Below are 21,171 nucleotides of genomic sequence, written 5' to 3' on the forward strand. Positions count from 1 at the left end.
GAACTCTTTGGTGGTGTTTTCTTCCCTTTTAACTCGTCCAGAGACTCCCATGTGCTGATAACTGCCCATAAATTATACATGCAGAAAGGCACAGAAGAGATTATGGCTTAGGATTCAGGCCGTGCTGCCGACTGAGATAAACCACATGCGGTCTGCACCACAGCTGAGAATGTTTCAGGGGCAGTGCAGAGCGGAAAGCAGTTAGACGTCTACCACCTGCCTGCCATGCTCTGTAGCACCGCTGCAAACCCAGAAAGATCCGTCAGGATCACTGTGGGTATGGAAGAAAGAGCTCCCATACCATCATGCTCCCCAGGTCTAGATGAATTCTGCTGTGTGGACATCCCGGGGCTCCCAGCCATGGCGAATCCGAATCGCCAAGGAGCTTCTGTTTCATTTCTGTCCAGCTTCACTGAGGGTGGGTCCCAGGTGCTATTTTTAGCAAGTTTTCTGGTGATTCGAATGTGTAGTCAGTGCTGAGAAATTTCAGTTGAGCTAGCATTAGATCAACCATTTATAGGCCTTACCCTGTGTACCTGGCTATGCTGTAAACCTTGGGTACATATGGAGCGAGGCTTCTTTTCCTTCCTTTGAGACAGGGACTTGGCATGTTACTCCAGCTGTCCTAGAACTCATGATCCTCCTCCATTAGCCCCCTGATTGCCAGGACAAAAGCAATGTGCCGGCTTACCTAGCGAGAAACTGAGTCTTAGAAAGACACTATTTGCTTAATATCTTGCCAGAAAAGTAGTTTCGTATCTAGTCTATTTGGCTTCGGAAACAAGGCTTTTTGAACTTAACCTTGAACATGACTGAAAGGAAGACAGCATTTACATCACTCTGAACATATATGATGGAACGTACTGACAATAATATCTAAAAATGAGTGAATATTTTAAAGGAGTACACAGGTTTTTACTTTGTCTAATGAGAGCAATAACGGTAGAGTCTAGGCATTTAGCCGTGTGGTAGAGCACTTGCTTAGTGCATATACGAGGTGAGATTTCTAGTCTGTGCCTCTAACACACACAGAGAAAATAATATTGGGCCTATTAGAGACTTTTATCTAAGCCAGAAAATCCAGGGCTCTTTTCTATTCCAACAAAAGGCAATACCTTTTCCCCACCAAGGCTTTTTCCCATTTATGTATGCACGCAGGTGTTTCTTGCCTTTGTATGTCTTTAAAGGCTGCAGAATCACTTCCTTTAAAAACAAGCAAACAAACAAACAAACAAAACAAAAACCCAAAACCAAAAGCACTTTTAAGATGACTCCCATCTCTAGCGCTTATTTTTGAGGCCTGATCTTATCATATGTGTGTGAGCATGTCTGAGTGTGTGCACATGTGTGTCTGTGGAGGTCAGAGGTCACATTAGGACTCTTAATCATTCTCCACCATATTATGAGATAGGCTATTCTATTGAACCTGGAGCTCACTGATTCCTTTAGACTGGCTCACTGACAAGTTCCAGGGGTGCTCCGATTTCTGCTCTCCATTGCTGAATTCTGGGCTCATCCTGCCATGGCTGGCTAAGAATCAGAATTCACATATGCACAACAGGTGCTTTACTGATGGATGGAACCATCTCCCCTCACCATTTGTTTTTACACCAAATTATATGATACACTGTGATGCCTCAAGATTGTGTTTCTGCACTGGAGGGACATCTCTCCTCAGCTCAATTTACTTTCATGGGGAGTGGGGCCACATTCTCCATCACGCTTCTGTACATTTAGAAGCAGGCACACAACTGAAGCAGAGAACAGCCGTGTGGCCCCAGCAAGTCAGATGTTGAGATTTCATTTCTTTATTCCTTAAATGAAAGGGAAGTTCTAAAGTCTCTTCTAGAGCTATAGATATGACATGTAAGGAATCCTATAACATTTACAAGTGAAAAGAAAAATATGAAATGGTTTAGATCTGTGACAATTAGAAAGTTTCCTATGTGGGAAGAAACAAGCAGAAGCTAACATATTTTAATTTTTATTACATTCTCTCTCTCTCTCTCTCTCTCTCTCTCTCTCTCTCTCTCTCTCTCTGTGTGTGTGTGGGGGGGGGGGTTCATTCATGCTGAGGCCTCTATGTGGTGGTCAAAGAACCATGTTGGGCAGTTAGTTCTTCCATCATCTTGGGGACTCAAACTCAGGTCACTGAACTTGGGTGGCAATCAGCTTTACCCACGGATCTGTCTTCCCAGTGGGAAAGCTGGCATTTTGGGTAGGAAAACACCAACTTCTCCATTCTAGCTCTGAAAAGACAGAATAGTTATTGAAGTATAAAAAAGAAGTTAGGCCCTGTGTCCTTGGGACACTGAAAACGTGACTATTTGTGAACCCTATTTTTCCCAGTTAAAGACTACACACTTGGAAAGAATTCCTATAGACTGTTATGCAGGAGAATTGATGACCTAAAAATAGAAGGCCCAACAATGAGAATTGGTTGACATATATGCTGGCAAAGGTGCCATAAGTTAAGGGAAAAGTCAAATAAAATCTCAAGCACAGGATTCCATTGGTCCAGTGCTCTTTGGGCTGCTCACTTGCTGAAGACATCACATGTTAAGGGTGGAGGTACGCTTGCAGTTATAGTACTAGCTCCTGCTTAGAGAAAACAGAATCAGTACAAGGAAAACACAGGCAACATGTGGAGAGAAACTGAGTCTTTAAGGGTCCAGTGGAAACAAAAATTTAAAAAGGAAATTTAAAGATATTCTTTTGGGGGTGGCTACGTCATTTACTAGTCTTTATAAATATGAGCCAACAAATTCCACAGCCTTCACTACAGATTTTCTTAAGTCCCTTTGGATTAGGTCGTGGTTATTAGATCCAACCATCCGGACTGCTTTATGATAGGTTCTCTTCACTCCTACTGAGCCTTCCCTGTTTCTTTTTCCTCCTCCCCTCTTCTCTCCTCCCTTCTCCTCCCCTCCCTCCCCTCCTCCCGCTTTCTTTTCTTCAAAGCCTGGAGCTTAGTTCCTCTCCATCTGGTAACAAAAATTGGTTCTACCTCTTGCAAGCAGTCCTGTACTCCACAGTGGCCTAAGGGTAAGAACCAAGTTGGTTGAAGCCAGGGCTAAATGGTGCAAGCTCCTTTGCATTAGAAAATGTCACTCACACCTTCAGAGTCCTTTGCTGGGACTGGTGGTTTGGAGCTCAGGCTAGATCATAACCCCTAATTGCCTAATGTCTTCCTTTCCGTTTCTGTTGTGGTGGTCCCACAGGACTGAGAAGCAAGGATTGAAACCAACAGATACAAGCACAGCTTTGGATGCATGGTCCCTCGTGCTGGTCTGCTGAGGAGTCAGGAAAACTGCTGGTGCTCTGAGCCTCCTGGGCCCTCTCCACTCTGCCACAAATGTGGATGATGGTTAGGAAAACAGTATCATTTACCACTTGGAAGCAACATTTCAAAAGCACCGTTACTGAGATTTGATGATGGTATTTCTCCTTCAGGGTCTTCCCGAGTCCAGTTTGGTGATCATGAAGGGCAGTGGTGCTAGCAATCCAGTTGGAAGCCACCAGGCAAGTGAGCATGGGTCAAAGCAAGGCATGTCTGCCACGACACTTCACGATGCCTTCAGCGGTCCAGGTAGGGGTCCAAGCTGGTCTTCAATTTGAAGTGCTCCGGATGAGACCCTCCTCACAGTGTTAGAAATGAAGAAACACCCGGGAGGCTGCACAATCAGCGGAGGGAAGCATGGTCCCATTGGGCATCGATTTGAGCTCAATGGTAAGGGTGGAGCAGGGATGGGGTGTTAAGATCAAGATCTTTACAGCAGTCTGGGCAGTTCAAGCAAAAGTGAGGTTTCCTGGTCTAGCCAGCAGCAGCTAAGCATCCTTGGTGTAGGGTCTGAGCACCTAACTCCCTTAGATCGTTTATGAGGGTGGGGTGACCTGGGGACCTGGAGCGGGAGGAGTCTGAGTTTAGACTGCAGAAGTCTCCGGGGATCCTGTCTGCGCTGCCCCCTCCCCCTTTCCTTGCCTCCACCCCACTCCTCTCCTCTTCCTTACCTCGCGGCCTAACCAGCAGCGGGCGCCTTTAAGAGCGAGCGCTGGTTAACCGGGGGCGGGAGCCGCCGGCAGCCGGCAAGGCGGAGGCACTGCCGGGCGATGCCCCGACTCTCCGCCGCCGCCTCGGCCTCCTCCTGCGCCGGGGGCTCGGAGCTGTGGAGCTGCGGTGCGATGTCCGCAAAGTTCCGGGAGGCAGCGGCCGCCTACTCCCGGCCGTCCCGCCGCGGCGCCTTTTGTGCGAGGTGTGAGCGCGTCCCTGGCAGGCGAGCGCATCCTGGGCGGGCGTGCGGGCGGGCGGGATGGTGGCGCGGAGCGCGGCTCTCCCCGGACCCAGTGGCAGGAAGCGGCTGACTAGGCAGCCGGCAACCGGGAGAGGCTCCCGGCGCGACCGCAGCTTCCCGGGGCCACCCGACGCCCCGCGCTGCTTCGGGCCTCCCTGATCCCCGGTGCTCCAGCCGGGGCTCCGCCGAGCAGACCTCACGGAGGGCTGGGACCCTCGGGAACTTTCCCGCCCTGGGCTCTCCACTCTGGGCTGAGACTCAGCATGTTCGCCCGGGTGTTTAAAAAAGCTCAGCAATGCAGCTTTATGAGAAATTAACCCCCGGGGCTGATCCAGTTTTCAAAAGTGATCATCTAGTCTTTGATGAAATATTTGGATTGTCTGGAATACTTAGGAAATACAGGCTTTCGCCTTAGAATGCACCCCCCAACCCCCGCCTCTGCCACCCCAGTAAGGCAGGGGTGAGGTTTAGCGGCATCCTTTTAAAACAGGATTTTCTTTGTTTATCGACAAGTTTGCTTTTCATCATGTCTTAGATTAAAAATGCTCTACCTTCTTAATGATTTTAGAAGTAATATTTCTAAGAATGGTAAACAATACTTGGTTTATTGTATAATTTGACTTGACTTTAGACACTTTTACCCATGGAGGAGGTAAGTAATCATTTGATAAAGGCTAATAGAAAGTTCATCTACTATACGGACGGTCTTTCTCCATGTGTCTCATATGTGAAGGAAGCCCCACATGCTCACCTTTCTGCCTTCAGCTCATGCATTCTGTGTTCTCCTGTTAGTGTGGTCATCTGATGTCAGCTGGAAGTCAAAAGTGCTGATAAAGAGTTCTGTACAGTATTACACAGCATCACATAGCCCACATTTTAGTGACACGATTGTATCATCCAGTTCACTTGGAACAGTTATCATCAAACTCTCACCCTTAGATCCTGAACTTTTCAGAGTAAGTTGTTAGACATATGTTTCATATATGAGGAAGAAAGATACTTGCTACTAAAATAGTAAGGATAACTAAAGAAATGCCTTATCTGTACCATGGAAGTTTTGCAATAACAGAAATAGCCACTAATACTGTAAAAAAAAAAAAGGGACATTGATTTTTTTTTTTTGTCTTGGAATATAATTTTTTCACTTTGTTACATATATGTATGTATATATACACATATATGTATATATGTGTATATGTATATCTATGTGTGTATGTATGTATTACCAGAAAATGCTTACAGAGCTGTTTTAACCATCAGTTCTGATGTGTGTTTGTGTGTAATTTTCTGTCAACATTCTTGGAGAACTATTTGCTTAGAAGTCTCATACTTAAAGCCCTAACTCGGGGTGCAATTGTCCCTTACGTTGGTTGTACTTTGGGCAAGTTGGTAAGAGTTTGATGTTCTAAAGGTGGATGTGACTGAGTTCTGATCAATGTGCTTCTTTGAGATTATATCGGTATACTTGACTTGGGACATATATTGTATGAGGATTCTTTTTGAGATCTTTTCTCTGTACTCACGTGCATGCATATAGATTTATGTAGATATAATGATGTCACACAAGCCGTGTATCTGTCTGTCATGTATCTCTGTCACCTGTCACAGGGAGATCATTCAGGGACACAGTGGCACATGCTCACTAAGAATAGCAGATCTACATGGTTAGAAGCTAAGAACTGTTCTTGCTAGGGTTGGTTATCTTTGAACATTTTAGTGAAAGAGTACTGCTTTCTAACAAACACCTCAACTCTTATAAAGCTTGGACTAGCATGCCCTCTACCAAAGATCTTAAACACACATTTATCTTTCAAAGCAACCCCACCACTGGGGTGGATTGAATCAGGCATTTTTCTCAGGCTCAAAAAATTTTTTTCCATTAGAAGGTGATTCTCTAGGCAAAACTTAGATTTTCAGCACATCGGAAATGACCTCTGGTGATTCTTCTCCGGTTTACAACTTAGAAAGTTGACCTCAGTAGCAAACCTAGAGGACGTTCTCCGCTCCCCTCCGTGAAAACTCGTTAGTTGTCTGATTTGAGAGTGGCCCACTGATGGTTCAGTAAACAGTACCCAGAGTACAGTGCGGCCAGCACCGTTAAGGGTAACAAGTGACTTTGGAGCAGTCACTTTCCACAGCTGATGCTGAGGTTCCAATGTGTACATGAATATTAGAGATGGAATTAGTAACCCATTAGAGTGTTTTTTTTTTTTAATTTTTGCTTTAATTTGCTATCTATTTGGGAAATACCTTTGCAATTTGTTTTTGCTATAAATGCTCTTTACATCGTTGCAAGTGTCTTCCTCATAACATCCTGCCCTCTGCTCTTGACAGCCACCAGCCACGAGTAGGGTGAGTTCTTACTGTTCCCTTGAAATACATTGGGGAGTTTCTTAAACTTTACGTCATGTCTCTTAACTTAAGGAAAAAAATCACATTTGAAATGTTGAACTAGGAAACAGTCTTTTTATTTATTTATGTTTTTGAAGCTGATGGGATTTTTGTCAGTTAGTTTGAATTACTTGGGAGATTTCTGTGTAAGGTCAGACGTGTCTTTTAGTTTGAACTGGACGATGAACAAAATCCGTACTCTCGCAACCACAAAACATGGAGAACATTCCACATAATTTGCAGTGTGGGCAGCCCAGCATGCTTCGGTGTTTAGCTGGCTTGAGACAGCAGGCCCTGCTTGTTAAAAATGGTTTCTCAAGTTGGCGACAAGCTGTTTCTGTCTTTGAGCTTGGCACATAGGATACAATGCCTTTTGCCCCTACACCAATAGATATGGAGAAAACTGGCAAGGATAATTTGTGTGCATTTCTGTTTGTATGACAGAAGGTTTTATTACTTAAAGAACGAAACTCAAGTGTACTGGAAAGTTCACTCCTGACTGCTGTAAGCGGAAGGAGCATCTAGGTGGGATTTTTAACTCAGCTCAAAGGTTTTTGGAGAAAAATGTGTGTATTTGCAGTTAAGAGGGTTCACTATTGGTCACAGATTGAAATTAATAGTAACATTATTGTTTTCAGCATTCATTTCATAAATAATGCAAAAGAAATTATGCCCGTCTAGGCCCAACTAAGATTAAGGAAGTACCCAGTCAGATCCTGTGTCAATCACCTGACCTACATGCTGATTGATTCCTAGGTAATTTCTAGTTGAAACCCTCATAATTTATTCATGTATTTTACATACCTTTTGCGAAGTTTTGGCCGAAGCTTCTCGGCTAACTTTCTTCATTTGCCCAGAGCAGCTCAGTCTGTAGGAAGCACTGGGAGAAACCCTTGAGGAGATTGGTGCGGAAAAGACGGACATCATTCTGCATTGTAGTGCCTACCTACCAAAGGGAGACACCTCGTCTTGTCCTATTTTCTTAAAGAAAAAAAAAAAAAGGCCTAGGAGATTTTTTTTAGAGAAAGAACATTGGTAGAGATTTTTAAAAGGCCCAAGTGTGGATGAGAATTAACATTTTGACTGGAAATTAACTAAGAATCAAATAACTTGTTTGCTGGGTTTTTGGTCCTAGGCTGAAGGTGTCTGCTGCGAGTCCTTTGTTCTCTGCTGGTCTAAGAAGGATGCTGGGTACAAAGAGGAATGAGGCAGGAAAGGGCCTGTGATGGATCCCCTGCCTTCCAGAGGGAAGTGTTTCAGTACTATCGCTATTCAGTACTATCTTAACATTGTTTTTACTCCATCGCTTTTCACCCGGGTGTCAAGAGATGGGTCCTACTTGCTCCATTTTGATTAAACCCACACAAACCCAGACAACCTAAAGTTTTAGTGTCAAACACTAGCAAGAGTCCATTCCTGATTTTTCTCAGTTCATTGACTCGGAGTACTTGCTTATTTTCTTTGCATTGTCTACTTCTTCCATGGTATATTTATTACCGATTTTCAGTTCAAGGTTTGCCCATTTTCTATGAGTTGGGTAACTTTGCCCCCACTTAAAGCTGAAATGCCATTGATAATGTCTTCCCTCTGTTTCTTTATTTCATGTATATTTGAGTTTAAGCCTTTGGCTCCCTAGTCTTCATTCTCACACGGCAATAGTTTTTCTCATTGTAGAAATGACATGTATTTAGTATAGGAAATCTATCCAGATAAGCAAAAAGAAAAGAACTACAGTGAGGTGATTACTGTTAGCATTTTATTGTATATTTCATATGTGAGTAGAAAATATTTTAGTTTCTAACTTTATATACTGCTCTGTGGCCACTTTCCAGGTCATGAAATGACGTACAACATTGATGTGTTGAATACTGTTTTCTACGGATACACTATGATTTATTGTATATATGTGATAATAAAGGACAGGGTGCTGTCACTGTTGTTGCTGCTCCAGCTTTTTCCTCCTCCTTCCCCTTATTCTTCCCCCTCCTTCCCTCTCTCCTCCTCTTCCTCCTCACTTCCCTCTTCCTCTTCCTCTGCTACTGTAGGGCAGGGAGAATCTTTTTAGAACCTAATTTTTATCCTCACCTGAGGCTGTTTACATTGAGTAATATCACAACTGCAGAGTTTTGTGAGAGAAATAAGGACACTGACCTGCAGGTCCTTTGCTATTCCTAATGGAAAAGTCTAGGCACCCGTTAACATCCCCTTCTTTTTCCTCTATAGGTCCTGCGTTTCTTCATAGAGAAGCCCCAAGTCAGAATTTCAGGATTGTTCTCATTTTCTCTAAATGAAACAATCCCAGATGTTCACAGAGATTTAGCCTTAATCCCAGGCTGTCCATTAGTGCTCAGCCACAGCTGTAAATGCTATTTGCATTTAAGGAAATACAGCAGATGACAGGGTGTGGGGAGAGTATTATTCTCTCTGCAATTTCAGTCTCCTTTATTCATGCTTGTCCTCTGGCCCACACACTTGGAGGCATACATAACTGCTCTGGGATTTAATGAATATTGCTTATTATGTAGTCATATTTAAAACTTAAAGAACCTATGATACCAGCTCTTATAACTTTAACCTTGATAGTAAATTTGTAAGGTTTACATGCACAGAACTTTGCTTTGAGTTGCGTCTGCACATGTGGGTCCGTATTTTACCCATATACTTGTATTGGTCTTTCTTTCCTCTGTCCATCCTATAAAATGATTTCTTAGCCAGACGTTATCTTTGAAACCAGATACGTGTCATGCTGAGTATCTTTAAAATGCAGTTATTTCAGTAACAGAACAAGAGATGCAGAATGGGCATCGACAGGAAAAGAACGTGTGTGAGGCTCCTCATGCTTAGAACTGAAGTTATCTTTAACCATCGAACATGACTCTCAAATGCATCATGGCTGCGGTTTCCATGCCCATTCTTTATTTGTAGAATTTAGCATCAGACGTGCAGAGTGCTGCCTCAGTCTCTCTCTCTCTCTCTCTCTCTCTCTCTCTCTCTCTCTCTCTCTCATTTTCGGGACCAGCCCCCCCAACCCCAGAATGGAAGCTTGTTTCTTTGTCTAGATCAAGCTTAGTTCACTGTTATCTTCCAAGCTGGTGTTTTACTCTGACTTTATACTTGAAATCAAGTGTATTTCTTAGCTGTTTTGCTCATTGTCTCAGGCGTTGTCGTCTAAGGTCACCTGCCTCTATTTCTTTGGGACTAAAGTGAAGATTATGTCATGGTGAAATGAGCCTATGGAGGAAGAGGTGCGATTCGCCTCATGAAAGTCAGAAAGCAAAGAGGCAGAGACCAGCAAAAATCTATAGTCTCCAAGGACAGTGTCCCAGCGGCCTACTCCCAACTAGGTCTCATCCACAGAGTTTTCAGTACCCCCAGTAAAGTCATAAAGGTATGACTGCATCAGCGGCCTCTCCCACTGACTCCGTGCTAGCTCTTGAGATCACTGAGATCCACTCGTCTCTGAGTGATCCACTAGCTGGTGACCCACCTGTAACGCACGGACGTTGGGAACGATGTATCTGTATGTTGGCATGGATGGAGTAGACGCGCACCTCTTGAACATGTCTTTTCTTGAAGAGGCTGAGCACTTATGGGGAAGTGCAGAATATCTTCTTGGGAACAATGTTACTCCTGCCTTGTCCTAAAATAGCTGATTTCCTATTTTTGTTTACTTGGGGGCTTTCTGACAGTTTAGCTACATATGAGGTCTCACTTTTAAGATTTTGGAATTTATCAGTGTCATTTGGGCCAAAGTTTATTTTTGTGTGTGTATGTGTGTTTTTTCTTTTCTATGAGTTTCACAATTTTTTTTTCTTTTTAAAAATTAATTAATTAATTAATTGATTATTATTTTCTTTATTTACATTTCAAATGCTATCCCAAAAGTTCCCTATACCCCACCCCCCGCCCCTGCTCCCCTACCCACTCACTCCCACTACTTGGCCCTGGCATTCCCCTGTGCTGGGTCATATAACGTTTGTAAGACCAAGGGGCCTCTCTTCCCAATGATGCCTGATTAGGCCATCTTCTGCTACATATGCAGCTAGAGACACAAGCTCAGGGGGTACTGATTAGTTCATATTGTTGTTGCACCTACAGGGTTGCAGCCCCCTTCAGCTCCTTGAGTACTTTCTCTAGCTTCTCCATTGGGGACCCTGTGTTCCATATGAAAAGACTTTTGTCACTACTGCTGTGTTTTAAAAGACAGAACCAAGTGTTCCATCATATCATAGAATGACTTTCTGGCTGCTGTGGTACAGCTGGTCATTTCCCTCTCATTGCGGCTACTCTGTCCTTCTCCTTCACCCCTTTCCCTTTTAAATATTGTAGTATATAACTTCTCTGAATTTTCCGTTTTCCATCTCTGTTATGTGCTTATTTCTCACTTATATGTATATTCTCTTTGATGGTGTTTGGATTTCTTTCACCCTATTCCTATCATTTAGCTTGCACGCCTCACTCTTGCTTTATTCAAGGACTACATAGAGATTCCCCTCATCTCACCATTTTAGTTCTTTGTCAGAATAATTTTTAAAAGTCGTGCCTCTCGAAGTTTTTTTTCTCTGATTTCTTTTTATCTACCTAATCAGTTAGTCGTGTGTGGGGGTGTTTTGCTTGCATGTGTCTGTGTACCACGGGTGTGCAGTGCCTGTGGAAGCCAGAAGAAGCCATCAGCTTTTTTGGACTAGAGAGTTACAGATGGTTATGAGCTGCCATGTGGGTACTGGGAATCGAACCTGGGTCCTCTGGGTGATCAACCAGTGCTCTTAACTGCTGAGCCATCTTTCCAGCCCTATGTATTGTATTTTGATTCCAGTTCTTAAGACTGGAGGTTCTGGCTATTTATTGCTATTTTTCTTGAATTCTGTTTGAGATATGTTGAGGCAAATTGTTCTGTATCATACCAGATCTTTGATGCTTGTTAGTGTTGTGGGCTATAGCAGGTATGCTGTTTTAATGAAGGTTTCACGTGTCAGTTGGAAACAGTATGTATTTCATTGTTTCTAATCATGTTGTTTAACTCTTTAGTAATGTTTTTGTCTGCTTAAAAATTCAACTGCTGAGCTTTTAATTCTGGATTTATCATTTTCATGTAGATAATTGTTTTGCTTTTTAAGGACTATTATTAGATGTAAGTTTAAATTTTAAAAATTTATTTGTGGTAAATTAAACCATTTGGCATATATGATGACGTTATCTCTGATACTGTTATTTGACTTAAAAATCTTTTTCCTTTGTTAGTAAAGAAACAATACATTGTTCCATATAGATCGTGTTTGGTTTTATGTGCTATTCTTCTTTTTGCAATTGAAACTAGATGTGTGCCATTTTAGTTTTGGATGTGTTTCTTGTTAGTATGGAATAGCCAAATCTGGTTTTCACTGGAGAATTTAGTCCTTTGTATTTGGAGTGAAGATTGTTAAATTCAGATTTAATTATGATCTATAGTCATGTTTTTTTTTTTCTCTCTGCTTTTTCTGCATCTTCTTTCCTGTCTTAACCTGCTTTTGGATAGATTGATTCTCCCTTTTATTTTTAGTATTCTGTTTACTAAATGAGCTTAAGGCACTGGCTGGATGCTCTGTATACTTTTTAGTGATGAACCAGATAATTTTATTATAATTATTCATCTTTATTCATCTGTGGTTATTAATATCTTCACCTTCTATTGTTGAATTGAATTGTGTCCTTCCAAATGTATATATGTATATATGGAAGGCCTAAGTTCCTATCTGGAGATCGTGTCTATAATGGGCTAATTCAGGCTGAATGAACTTTATTGGTAGCCCTGATCTGGTAAGACCAGACACAGAGATTTCCCTTCCTCTCTGCATGTTGAGAGGAAAGGCCACTTGAAAGTTGAACAAGATAGGAAGGACCTGATCCTGGTGTTACTTTCATCTTGGACTTTAGCTTCCAGAGTGAAGACATGTGAGAAATTTTTCTATTGTTTAATTCACTGACGGTTGTATTTCTAATGAGGCCTAACGTTCCTTATTAAAAATTATTAATTCCTAAGAGCAATGCATATAACCTTACCTCCAGTTTATTTCTTGCTAATGCTTTTTAGTAAGTTTTTTTTTTCTTCTAAAGTGATCTTTTGGTTGTTATATCCCGCACATATATGTAATTGTGTATGTTGACTGTACTTTCTCATCTGCCTTGTGTAGCAGGTCTTCTGTCTGGGGAATTTTCTTTGTCTGACAAATATCCTTACTTTTCCTTTGCTGAGCGAGTGTGTGGGGAGAGTTTGTTTATAATAATGATTTTAATTACCTTCTTTCTTGAAGAGAGATCCTCTGGGTATCCAATTCCTTTTTGATATATAATTACTTATAGCATATCACAAAATATGATTCCATTATCATCTACATTTTATTATTGCCGTGGAGAATTGAGCAATCAAGTTTGTTTGCCCCCCTCGTCAGGGAAATAGTTCTTCTAAGATCTTTTAAAGATAGTCTCTCCACAAAGATAGTTCCTTGTGTGGGTACTTGTGTGTCTGTGTGTGTGCACATGTATGTTACAAATTTCAGTCTGTTGTTTCTGAGTGGGAACTAAGCACTCTTCCCGTTTATTTCTTGCTAATGTTTTTTAGTAAGATTGACTCTATTTGAACATAGCATTTTTGGTAATTCTGAAACCTTCCATTGATTATTCTGTAAATATTATTTTATGATCATCTTACCCTCTGGTTGCAAGTTTATTAGTCCTTTTATATATTTCATTGTCTCATCTCTTCTACCTTTTCTCATACACTTCTCACTCCCATACAGCTTTTCATAGTGTTCAGGGAACTGTCCATTCCCAGGCAGAGTTAATTTACTTCGGTAACAAGCTGTTTTGTTGACTTACTGTTAATATCAGGCATATCAGGCATATCAGGCATATTTCATTTCTACATGAGTGTTCGGTACTTTCCCAAATATGCTTAACACAATCCCTTACTGTTTAATGTATTCCTTGTCGAATAGCTTCTGTACCTGAAGTCTTTGTGGTTTGTGTTTTAGCTTCCTTTCTGTTTCTGTGGTAAAGCACTTGTTCCAACAGCAATCAATGGCAGGCAGGCAGGGATTCATTTGCTTAGCTTCCGGGTCTCAGCCCATCAAGGAAGGGGCTCAAGCTGGGATTGAACAGCACTCAGGTGGAGTCATGCTTGTGTGTGTTTTATGTTGATGCTCAGCTGGCTTTTATGTAGTCCAGCACCACCTGTCAAGGGATGGCGATGCCCACCATAGGCTATGACTCCCGCATCAATTAGTAATCAAGACTACCTCCTGCAGATAGTTCCATAAGACAATGTTATATAGCTTCCTCTCAGATGACTCCAGGCTTTATCAAGTTGACAGATAAAGTTAATCAGGATGACATGTCCCTTCTTCGCGCTTGCTCTTAACTGAGCTCATTGCTTTGGTTGATGATGACATCTGAGGTCTCCATGTGAACACACACACACATGCATGCTCCCCTGCACACATGTGCACCTAACCCATGAGAATACCCACGTATAAATATACACATATAAATGCAAAATAAATGAAACATCTGTTTTTTCATAAGTGTGAGCTGGGCACTCTGAGAGTTTCTTTTTTTTAAAAAAAAAAATTGTTTTATTTTACATGTATAGGTGTTTTACCTGAACCTATGTACCATGTGTATCCTGTGTCTTTGGAGGTCAAAACAGGGCATTGAATCCTGTGGGACTGGGGTGACAAACAATTGTAAGGCATCATGTGTTAGGAGTCCTTGGGAAGAACAGCCAGGGTTCTTCACTTCTGGGTCATCTCTCTGGTTTGTTTGGCCATCTGTAGCTGGTTTCTGTGTCCCTGCTCTCTCTCTCTCTCTCACATGCATAGCTATCATGCTTTTCTTTCCTGTACCAAGTGGTGCTACACACCCTCGTGTGAGGGTCATTTGACATGCCAGAGTCTCTTAATCACTTCCAAAACTGTGACCCAAATGAATTCTCTTCATAAATTATTAATCTCAGGTATTCTATTCTAGCCTTTCAAACCAAAATGGACTAAGCCAAATATATTTACTTTTTCCTTTTACTCCATACAATACAGCAACATGGGTACAACTTTTGTTATGAATAGACAAACAGAAAGAGGCCGAAGACCTCAGCCTTTGTGTCACCCAATACACATTTACTATAAACTAGCAGTAAAAGCAAGCACAGTGGTGAGAGAGAGATGGTTAATAAGAGCTGGAGAGATGGCTCAGCAGCTAAGACCATGTACTGCTTTTGTAGAGGACCTGGCTTTCAACACACATGCCAGGAGGCTCACAGCCACCTATTATTCTAACTCTGGGGTGTCCAACTCCTCTGGCACCTGCATCTGTGTGCACAGATCCCTCTACAAGTATACATAACCTGAAAATAATGTCAATGACTTGTTTAAGGTAATACGAAATGGGCTATTGGCTTGGCTCCCTTTCGGTCAGTGTTCCGTTCATCAGTGATTAGAATGGCTGCCCATCACTGGGAAAGGAGAGTTAAGCTTTTTCCTTTGGTGTGCTCCTTTCTCCCCCTTTTCCTTTTTCTTATTTTTATCCTCTCATTTATTACATCCCAACCACAGTTTCTCCTTTCTCCCTTCTCCTCAGTCTCTTCCCCACAAACTCCCCTCTCTCCCACATCCACACCCCTTTCGGGCTCCCCTCAGAAAAGAGCAGGCCTCCAAGGGACATCGACCAAACTTGGCTTACCAAGCTTCCGGAAGACCAGGCACTACCCTCACGTCATGGACAAGGCAACCCAGTAGCAGGGACAGGATCCCACAAGTAGGCAAAAGAGTCAGAGAGGACACCTGCCCCCACTGTTAGGATTTCTACCCGAACACCGAGCTTCTCAGCCATAACATCTGTGCAGGCTCCCACAGACTCACTCCCTGGTCTATGCACGCTCGCATTAGTCCCAGTCAGTTGACTCTGCGAACCATGTTCTCTTGGTTTGTCTCTGATTTCTCGGCTTCCGATCCTTCCTCCTCCTCCTCCCCAGGCCTCCCTTAGCTCCCACCTTGTGCTTGACATTGGCACTCGGCATCTGCTCCCATCAGCTCCTGGATGAAGTCTCTCTGGTGTCTTTGCTGGTTTTGCAGTCAGGACAAACTATAGGTTGAAGGCTTTGTGGATGGGTTAATGTCCCAGTCCCTCCACTTGAGGCCTTGCCAGGTTACAAAAGAAGGCAGAGTCAGGCATTGTGCCCTCTGTTACAGGGAGTCTTTGCTAGGGTTATTCTCATAGATCTACTGTGCTCTTTAGGAAATAATTTGTTCCTGCATTCCTAGCGTTAAAATATTTTTCTTATCTTAATTCTCTTTACATTACACACAAAAAAATCACCAGAGTAAAAGTTCTCTCTAATCTTGAACTAGTTTAGTTAAACTGGATTCTAGTTTAAGATATAATCTTAAATTATAATTTCACTCAGCTTATACTGGGCTTCCAGGAAAATGGGTCTCTCTGGCAGGTAATGGAAGGTGCTTTTTTCCAGAACTGCACTCTATACCAGTTTAGCTCAAAGGAAGGGTCAGTCTCCTTTGTATCTAATTTCAATGGAGATGTGGTCATTCAGTAAATGATATCTTTTTCTAGAACTCCATTAAATTTCTTTTTTCTTTTTCCTATTCAACTTTCTGCACAACAGAAACCACGAATGTAAAGAGAATTTTCAGGCTTATTTTATTAGCTGTTAGGCAAATATATATATATATATATATATATATATATATATATCACTTCTTAGCATCAATTCCTCTTTATAGGCTGTTCTGCTGGAAGAATCATTTGAAAAAGGGCATGAGTAAGATATAATAAAGCCTCAGAAACGCCACACAAGCATAGTGATGTTTATAGTGTTATTTTGTGCCTTTTCCTTCTTCTTTAGTTAAGAAGACGTTCAGGAATCACAGCTCTGGCCATTTGTGTGCACTTGACACAGGGCCAGTGAATTCCCTCTAGGCTCTGGGTCTTCAGTCTCTCCAGTTGCATCAGCACTCTGTGAACTTACCCAGTCTCTGCTGGTTCTTTTGTCTGAGAGCAGCAGGGACCTTACTGAATGACAACACCCCTTATGCCCATGACTGGTGGGAACCTCAGTGACAGGCAAGTACTGGGACCCCTTAGCCTTTATTCTCTTGAGATTTTTGTGACTCTTGAGATATATTTCCTTAGTGTTTAGAATTTAGCTTTTTAAGTTTTATATTTTTAAGTAGATTTGAAACGTCTTTACTGTTTTAAAATTATTTTGTCCTTGTGTGCACGTGTGAAGGTGAGATGACAGCCCTTGGTGTTTAGTGTCTCCTGCCACCTGCTGAAGCATGTCACTGTTCTGCTTGATTTTTTTTTTAAAATTGAAAATGGCTATTGCAGATTTTCTTTTAACAGGTTTCTTCTCTGCTAAGCTATTTTTCTTGACACTGAGCAGGGTTCATGGAATATGGAATATTTTAGAAAGCATATAGAATACTTTGAGTTTACAGTGACCCTGTAAGTCATGGTGGACCTTATTGGACCAGCCTTACTGGGTTACTTTATGGATAGTAATCCTTATTGAATGGCAGAATTTAGAAATAGTAGAACTGTGTTGTTAGAGGAGATAATTTTATAAATGAATTTGACCTCGTGACAGAAGTTAGTGTAGAGAATCTTTCAGCCAGTGAAATTCTAAGAGACACATAATATTCTTGTATTTAAAATTATTTACTAACAATTCAGTTTTAGAAAACATAAAAAGGGGAGGCTGGAGAGATGGCTCAGTGGCTAAGAGGAGGTAGTGAGTTCAATTCCCAGCATCCACATAGTGGCTTACAACCATCTATAATGGGATCTGTTGCCCTCTTCTGGCACACAAGTGAGTATTCATATTCATTTTTAAAAAAGAAAAAAAACCATAAAACATAAAAAAGAACTTTTGGTCAGGACACATATTCATTTTTTAAAATTTTATTTAAGTATAGTGTGGTTTTTATTTTGTTTTTGTTTTTTTCTTTATTATTTATAACCCCCTCTTTTTCTATTCCTTCCCTACCAAAAAGAATATATAATCTATACCTTTGAAACAAAAATAGATTCATGTTCAGTATGTGAATTTTTCCTGGAAGTATGAGATTTATCAATGATCATGATGGAGTAAATGAGGAAATATGTTTCCTCACTTTGCAGTCTTGCAATAGCCTGGCGTGAGTAGTGTGTGAAGCCTGGTGGAGCCCAGAGAGATTATTGAGTGTTTCCTGTGAGTTTCCTCACAAGACTTTCAGTTCTGTAAGCTCACGAGATTCCTGTTTGGTTCCTTCTCAAACTCTGAACAGACACCGCACACAAATTGGACGTCACAGTCTGAAAATCTCAAGTCCCAAATGCTCCAAAAATCTAATATTTTCAAACTCTCTCATGCCCCAAAGTTTTCGACTGCAGAACATTTCTATTTTCATATTTCAAAGTCGTCCGAATTCTAAAACGTTGCCAAATGTGGAACCTTGTGATCCTAAGCATTTTGGATAGATGATAACCTATCCTTTTGATAGAGAGAGAAGGGAGGGAGAGAGGGAACAAGCAAGGAGGGAAGGGCTCTTAGCATGTATGAAAGGGCTGTGTCATAGTCATAAGATGGGGTACTGGGGCATAGTAAGTGAGTAAAGGTAATTTTAATTGGTGTATGGTAGCATTGTGGGCATTTGTGGTTTTGTCTTATAACTACTTCGAATACTACAGCCAAAGTCATCTTTCGTAAATTTTGAGCTTTGAGTATTTTGAATCTGACCTTAGACCATTCGAATCCTCTTAAGCTTGCTGGAGTTATTTTGAGAAGTGACAGTGACTGGAGGTCAGATCAGACCCTCCCCGCTCTGTGATGAGTCACTGCTGGTCTCCAGCCCTGTGCTGCAGTGACACATTGAGAGCCCTGTGATCTTTAGTTCTGTGCTTCTCTTTCTGCGTGACTTTTCTAGCTTCCTGCTCAGGAAAACAGACTGCTAACTCCATATTTCCCTCTGTGTTCATCATTAAAATTGCCATGATACTGAGTTATATTTACACAGTGTAGGATCAGGGAGCCAATGGCCTATACCCCCCCCCTTTTTCATATGATCTGCATATATTTAATTAAATTACCTTTGCCCTCAGTAGGTTTTTTTTTCCATTATTTATTTTTTCATTTTACATCCCTATCAAAGCGCCCCCCCTTCCCCTCTGAGTCCTACCCTCACAAATGTCTCCTCCCATTACCCCCCCTTCTCCTTAGAGAAGAAGGGAAAGCTTCTCTTGGTTACCCACCTCTCCCTGGGACATCAAGTCGAAGCAGGCTTAACCGCATCCTCTTCCACTGAGGCTAACCAGACCAGGTAGTCCATCTAGGGGAAGGGGATCCGTTTTTTTTTTTTTTTTTAAATGACCAACTGTTATATATGATTTGAGGTCTCTGGTGAGGTGAAGGTCTTCAGAGTGCCTGCCATGAAGTTCCTATTATACAATGTGAGAAACTGTGCCTGACTGATTAGGGTGAGGTAGGGTGGTGAAGCTGTGTATGGGGGGGGGATTGTGTCTACCCAACTATCTGTATCATCAAGAGCCTGTGCTTGAACCGTCTCAGAAGTATTGTCTGGGTTTGAGGCAGGAAAGAGACACCATGGTATGTGCAATATTTTCCTGTCTTCTTGTTTTGCCTTTCTCTTTCTCTGTGTGTATATGTTCACGTAGATATGTTTGCAGGTAGACGTGTGTATCCGTGGCTGAGACACGGACTCCAGGAGTGTGCTTGCCTTCACTCATACCTCCAGCACTGGAGCTCCAGAATGTACCTCCTTTATTAGCTTTTTATATGGGTGCTGCAGGTATATACTCAGGTCCTATCGCTTGTACAGCAAGTATTTTACCAACTGAACTACCTCCTCAGCCCTGTTTGACTTTAGCATATAGCATGCCGTATACTGGTGTCAGCTGTCGATCTCCTGGTACTGTGCCTCAACCTGATTGATGCCTGGGACATATTTATTGGCTTGATTGGAACTCTCAGGAACAGCCAGTCAGAAACAGAATGTGATGCTATTAAAAAAAAAAAAAAACAAGCAAGCTATTTTGTAGTCTCATGTGGGGATCTAGAACAAACTAGGCACCTTTGTGGTAGGTTGTTTCTAGAAAATCTGGTAGGGCACAGAGAGGCTTATTTTGAAGCAATTAAAAGACAAAGAAAGAGCTACCTGTATTATGGTGGTGTGAACTGTATTACGGTGGTGTGAAGCTAGCTGGAGAACGTGCTGCGTAGTTTCTATTACACCGTGTATTAGATGCACCTTTCAATGGTGGTGAGGAGGCATGAAAGGATAGGCAGTCTGCCTGACTTCATATTTGAAAAGGAATTACTGAGAGTTTTTATTTATGGCATATAGGAGGTTAGGGAACGAAAAGTGTCCCGACCACAGTGCAGTATGGAATCCCACGTGAGCATTCAAATAAACCGAACCTGATCTCTTGTGGCCGAGTGTCTTTGCTTATAGCGTTTTTGAGTAGACTCGAGGTTTGTGGATAGCGCAGCACCCGTGCACTTAATTTCTTTTTGTTGTTAACAGCTTTCCACTGTCTAGCTGTAACTGCAATGCCTGTTGTTTATCCATTCATCAGTTGATGGGACCATAAGATCTGGCTGGCTGTAAGGTATTTTCTTTATCAGTGATTGATGGGGAAGGGCCCAGCCCATTGTGGTTGTGCTATCTATCCCTGGGCTGGTGGTCCTGGGTTCTTATAAGGAAGCAGATTGAGCAGGGCACATAGAACAAGCCGGTAAGCAGCACCCCTTCATGGGCTTTGCGTCAGCTCTTGCCTCCAGGTTCCTGCCCTGTTTGAGTTCCTGTTCTGGCTTCTTTCAGTGATGAGCTGCAATATGGAAGTATAAACCAAGTAATCGTTCCTTCCCAACTTGCTTTTGGCCATGGCGTTTGGTCATAGCCATAGCAATGAACTTAACTAAAACAAGTTCATACCTGGATTGGTAGGTATTGCCCCAACAGACCTGGCCATGTTGTCTGAGGGGAGGATTATGGAAGGACTTTGGAGCTTGTGAGATGGGAATGCTGAGTGCAATGTAGAAGATGGAGGTTTGACTTGAAGAGTCTCAGAGAGAAGTTTAAGGTTATATCAGGACCGTTTGTTCTTCCGAATTAAGATTCTGTGGTTCTGGTTAGCTGGAAAAATGTGGTTTCTGGGCGGAAGAACCAGATATGATTTATAGGATACTAAAACTACTAAATTGAAACCTTTGCCCTTCTGAAATACTCATTGCTGGTTGGCTAGAGCCGAGAGATGACTGGTGATTAAGAAGAGACCAGTATCACTGAGGTGAAATCTCCTGGGAAGTGTTTTCCTGAGAGTCAACACACAGACGTTATGATCCAGAGGTAGTCAAGGTTGTACCTCCTACTGAGGTAGTCAAGGTTGTACCTCCTACTGAGGTAGTCAAGGTTGTACCTCCTACTGAGGTAGTCAAGGT

General features: G+C 42.1%; 1 protein-coding gene across 2 annotated transcripts in view; it reads left to right on the forward strand.

The window, feature by feature from the left end:
* The first annotated feature begins 4,202 nt into the window (after window positions 1–4,202).
* The window catches only part of Gpr63 (G protein-coupled receptor 63), a 45,427-nt gene continuing 28,458 nt past the window's right edge, over window positions 4,203–21,171 (forward strand). The window contains exon 1 of one of the 2 annotated variants that reach the window (XM_029533388.1): window positions 4,203–4,253. The gene's annotated coding sequence lies outside the window, so the exon portion shown is untranslated. Of the gene's footprint in view, window positions 4,254–11,399; window positions 11,669–21,171 lie in introns of those variants that run through there. The other variant, XM_021222394.2, reaches the window with a different exon arrangement.

This window comes from Mus pahari, chromosome 22, assembly GCF_900095145.1.
Source record: "Mus pahari chromosome 22, PAHARI_EIJ_v1.1, whole genome shotgun sequence".
NCBI lineage: Eukaryota > Metazoa > Chordata > Mammalia > Rodentia > Muridae > Mus > Mus pahari.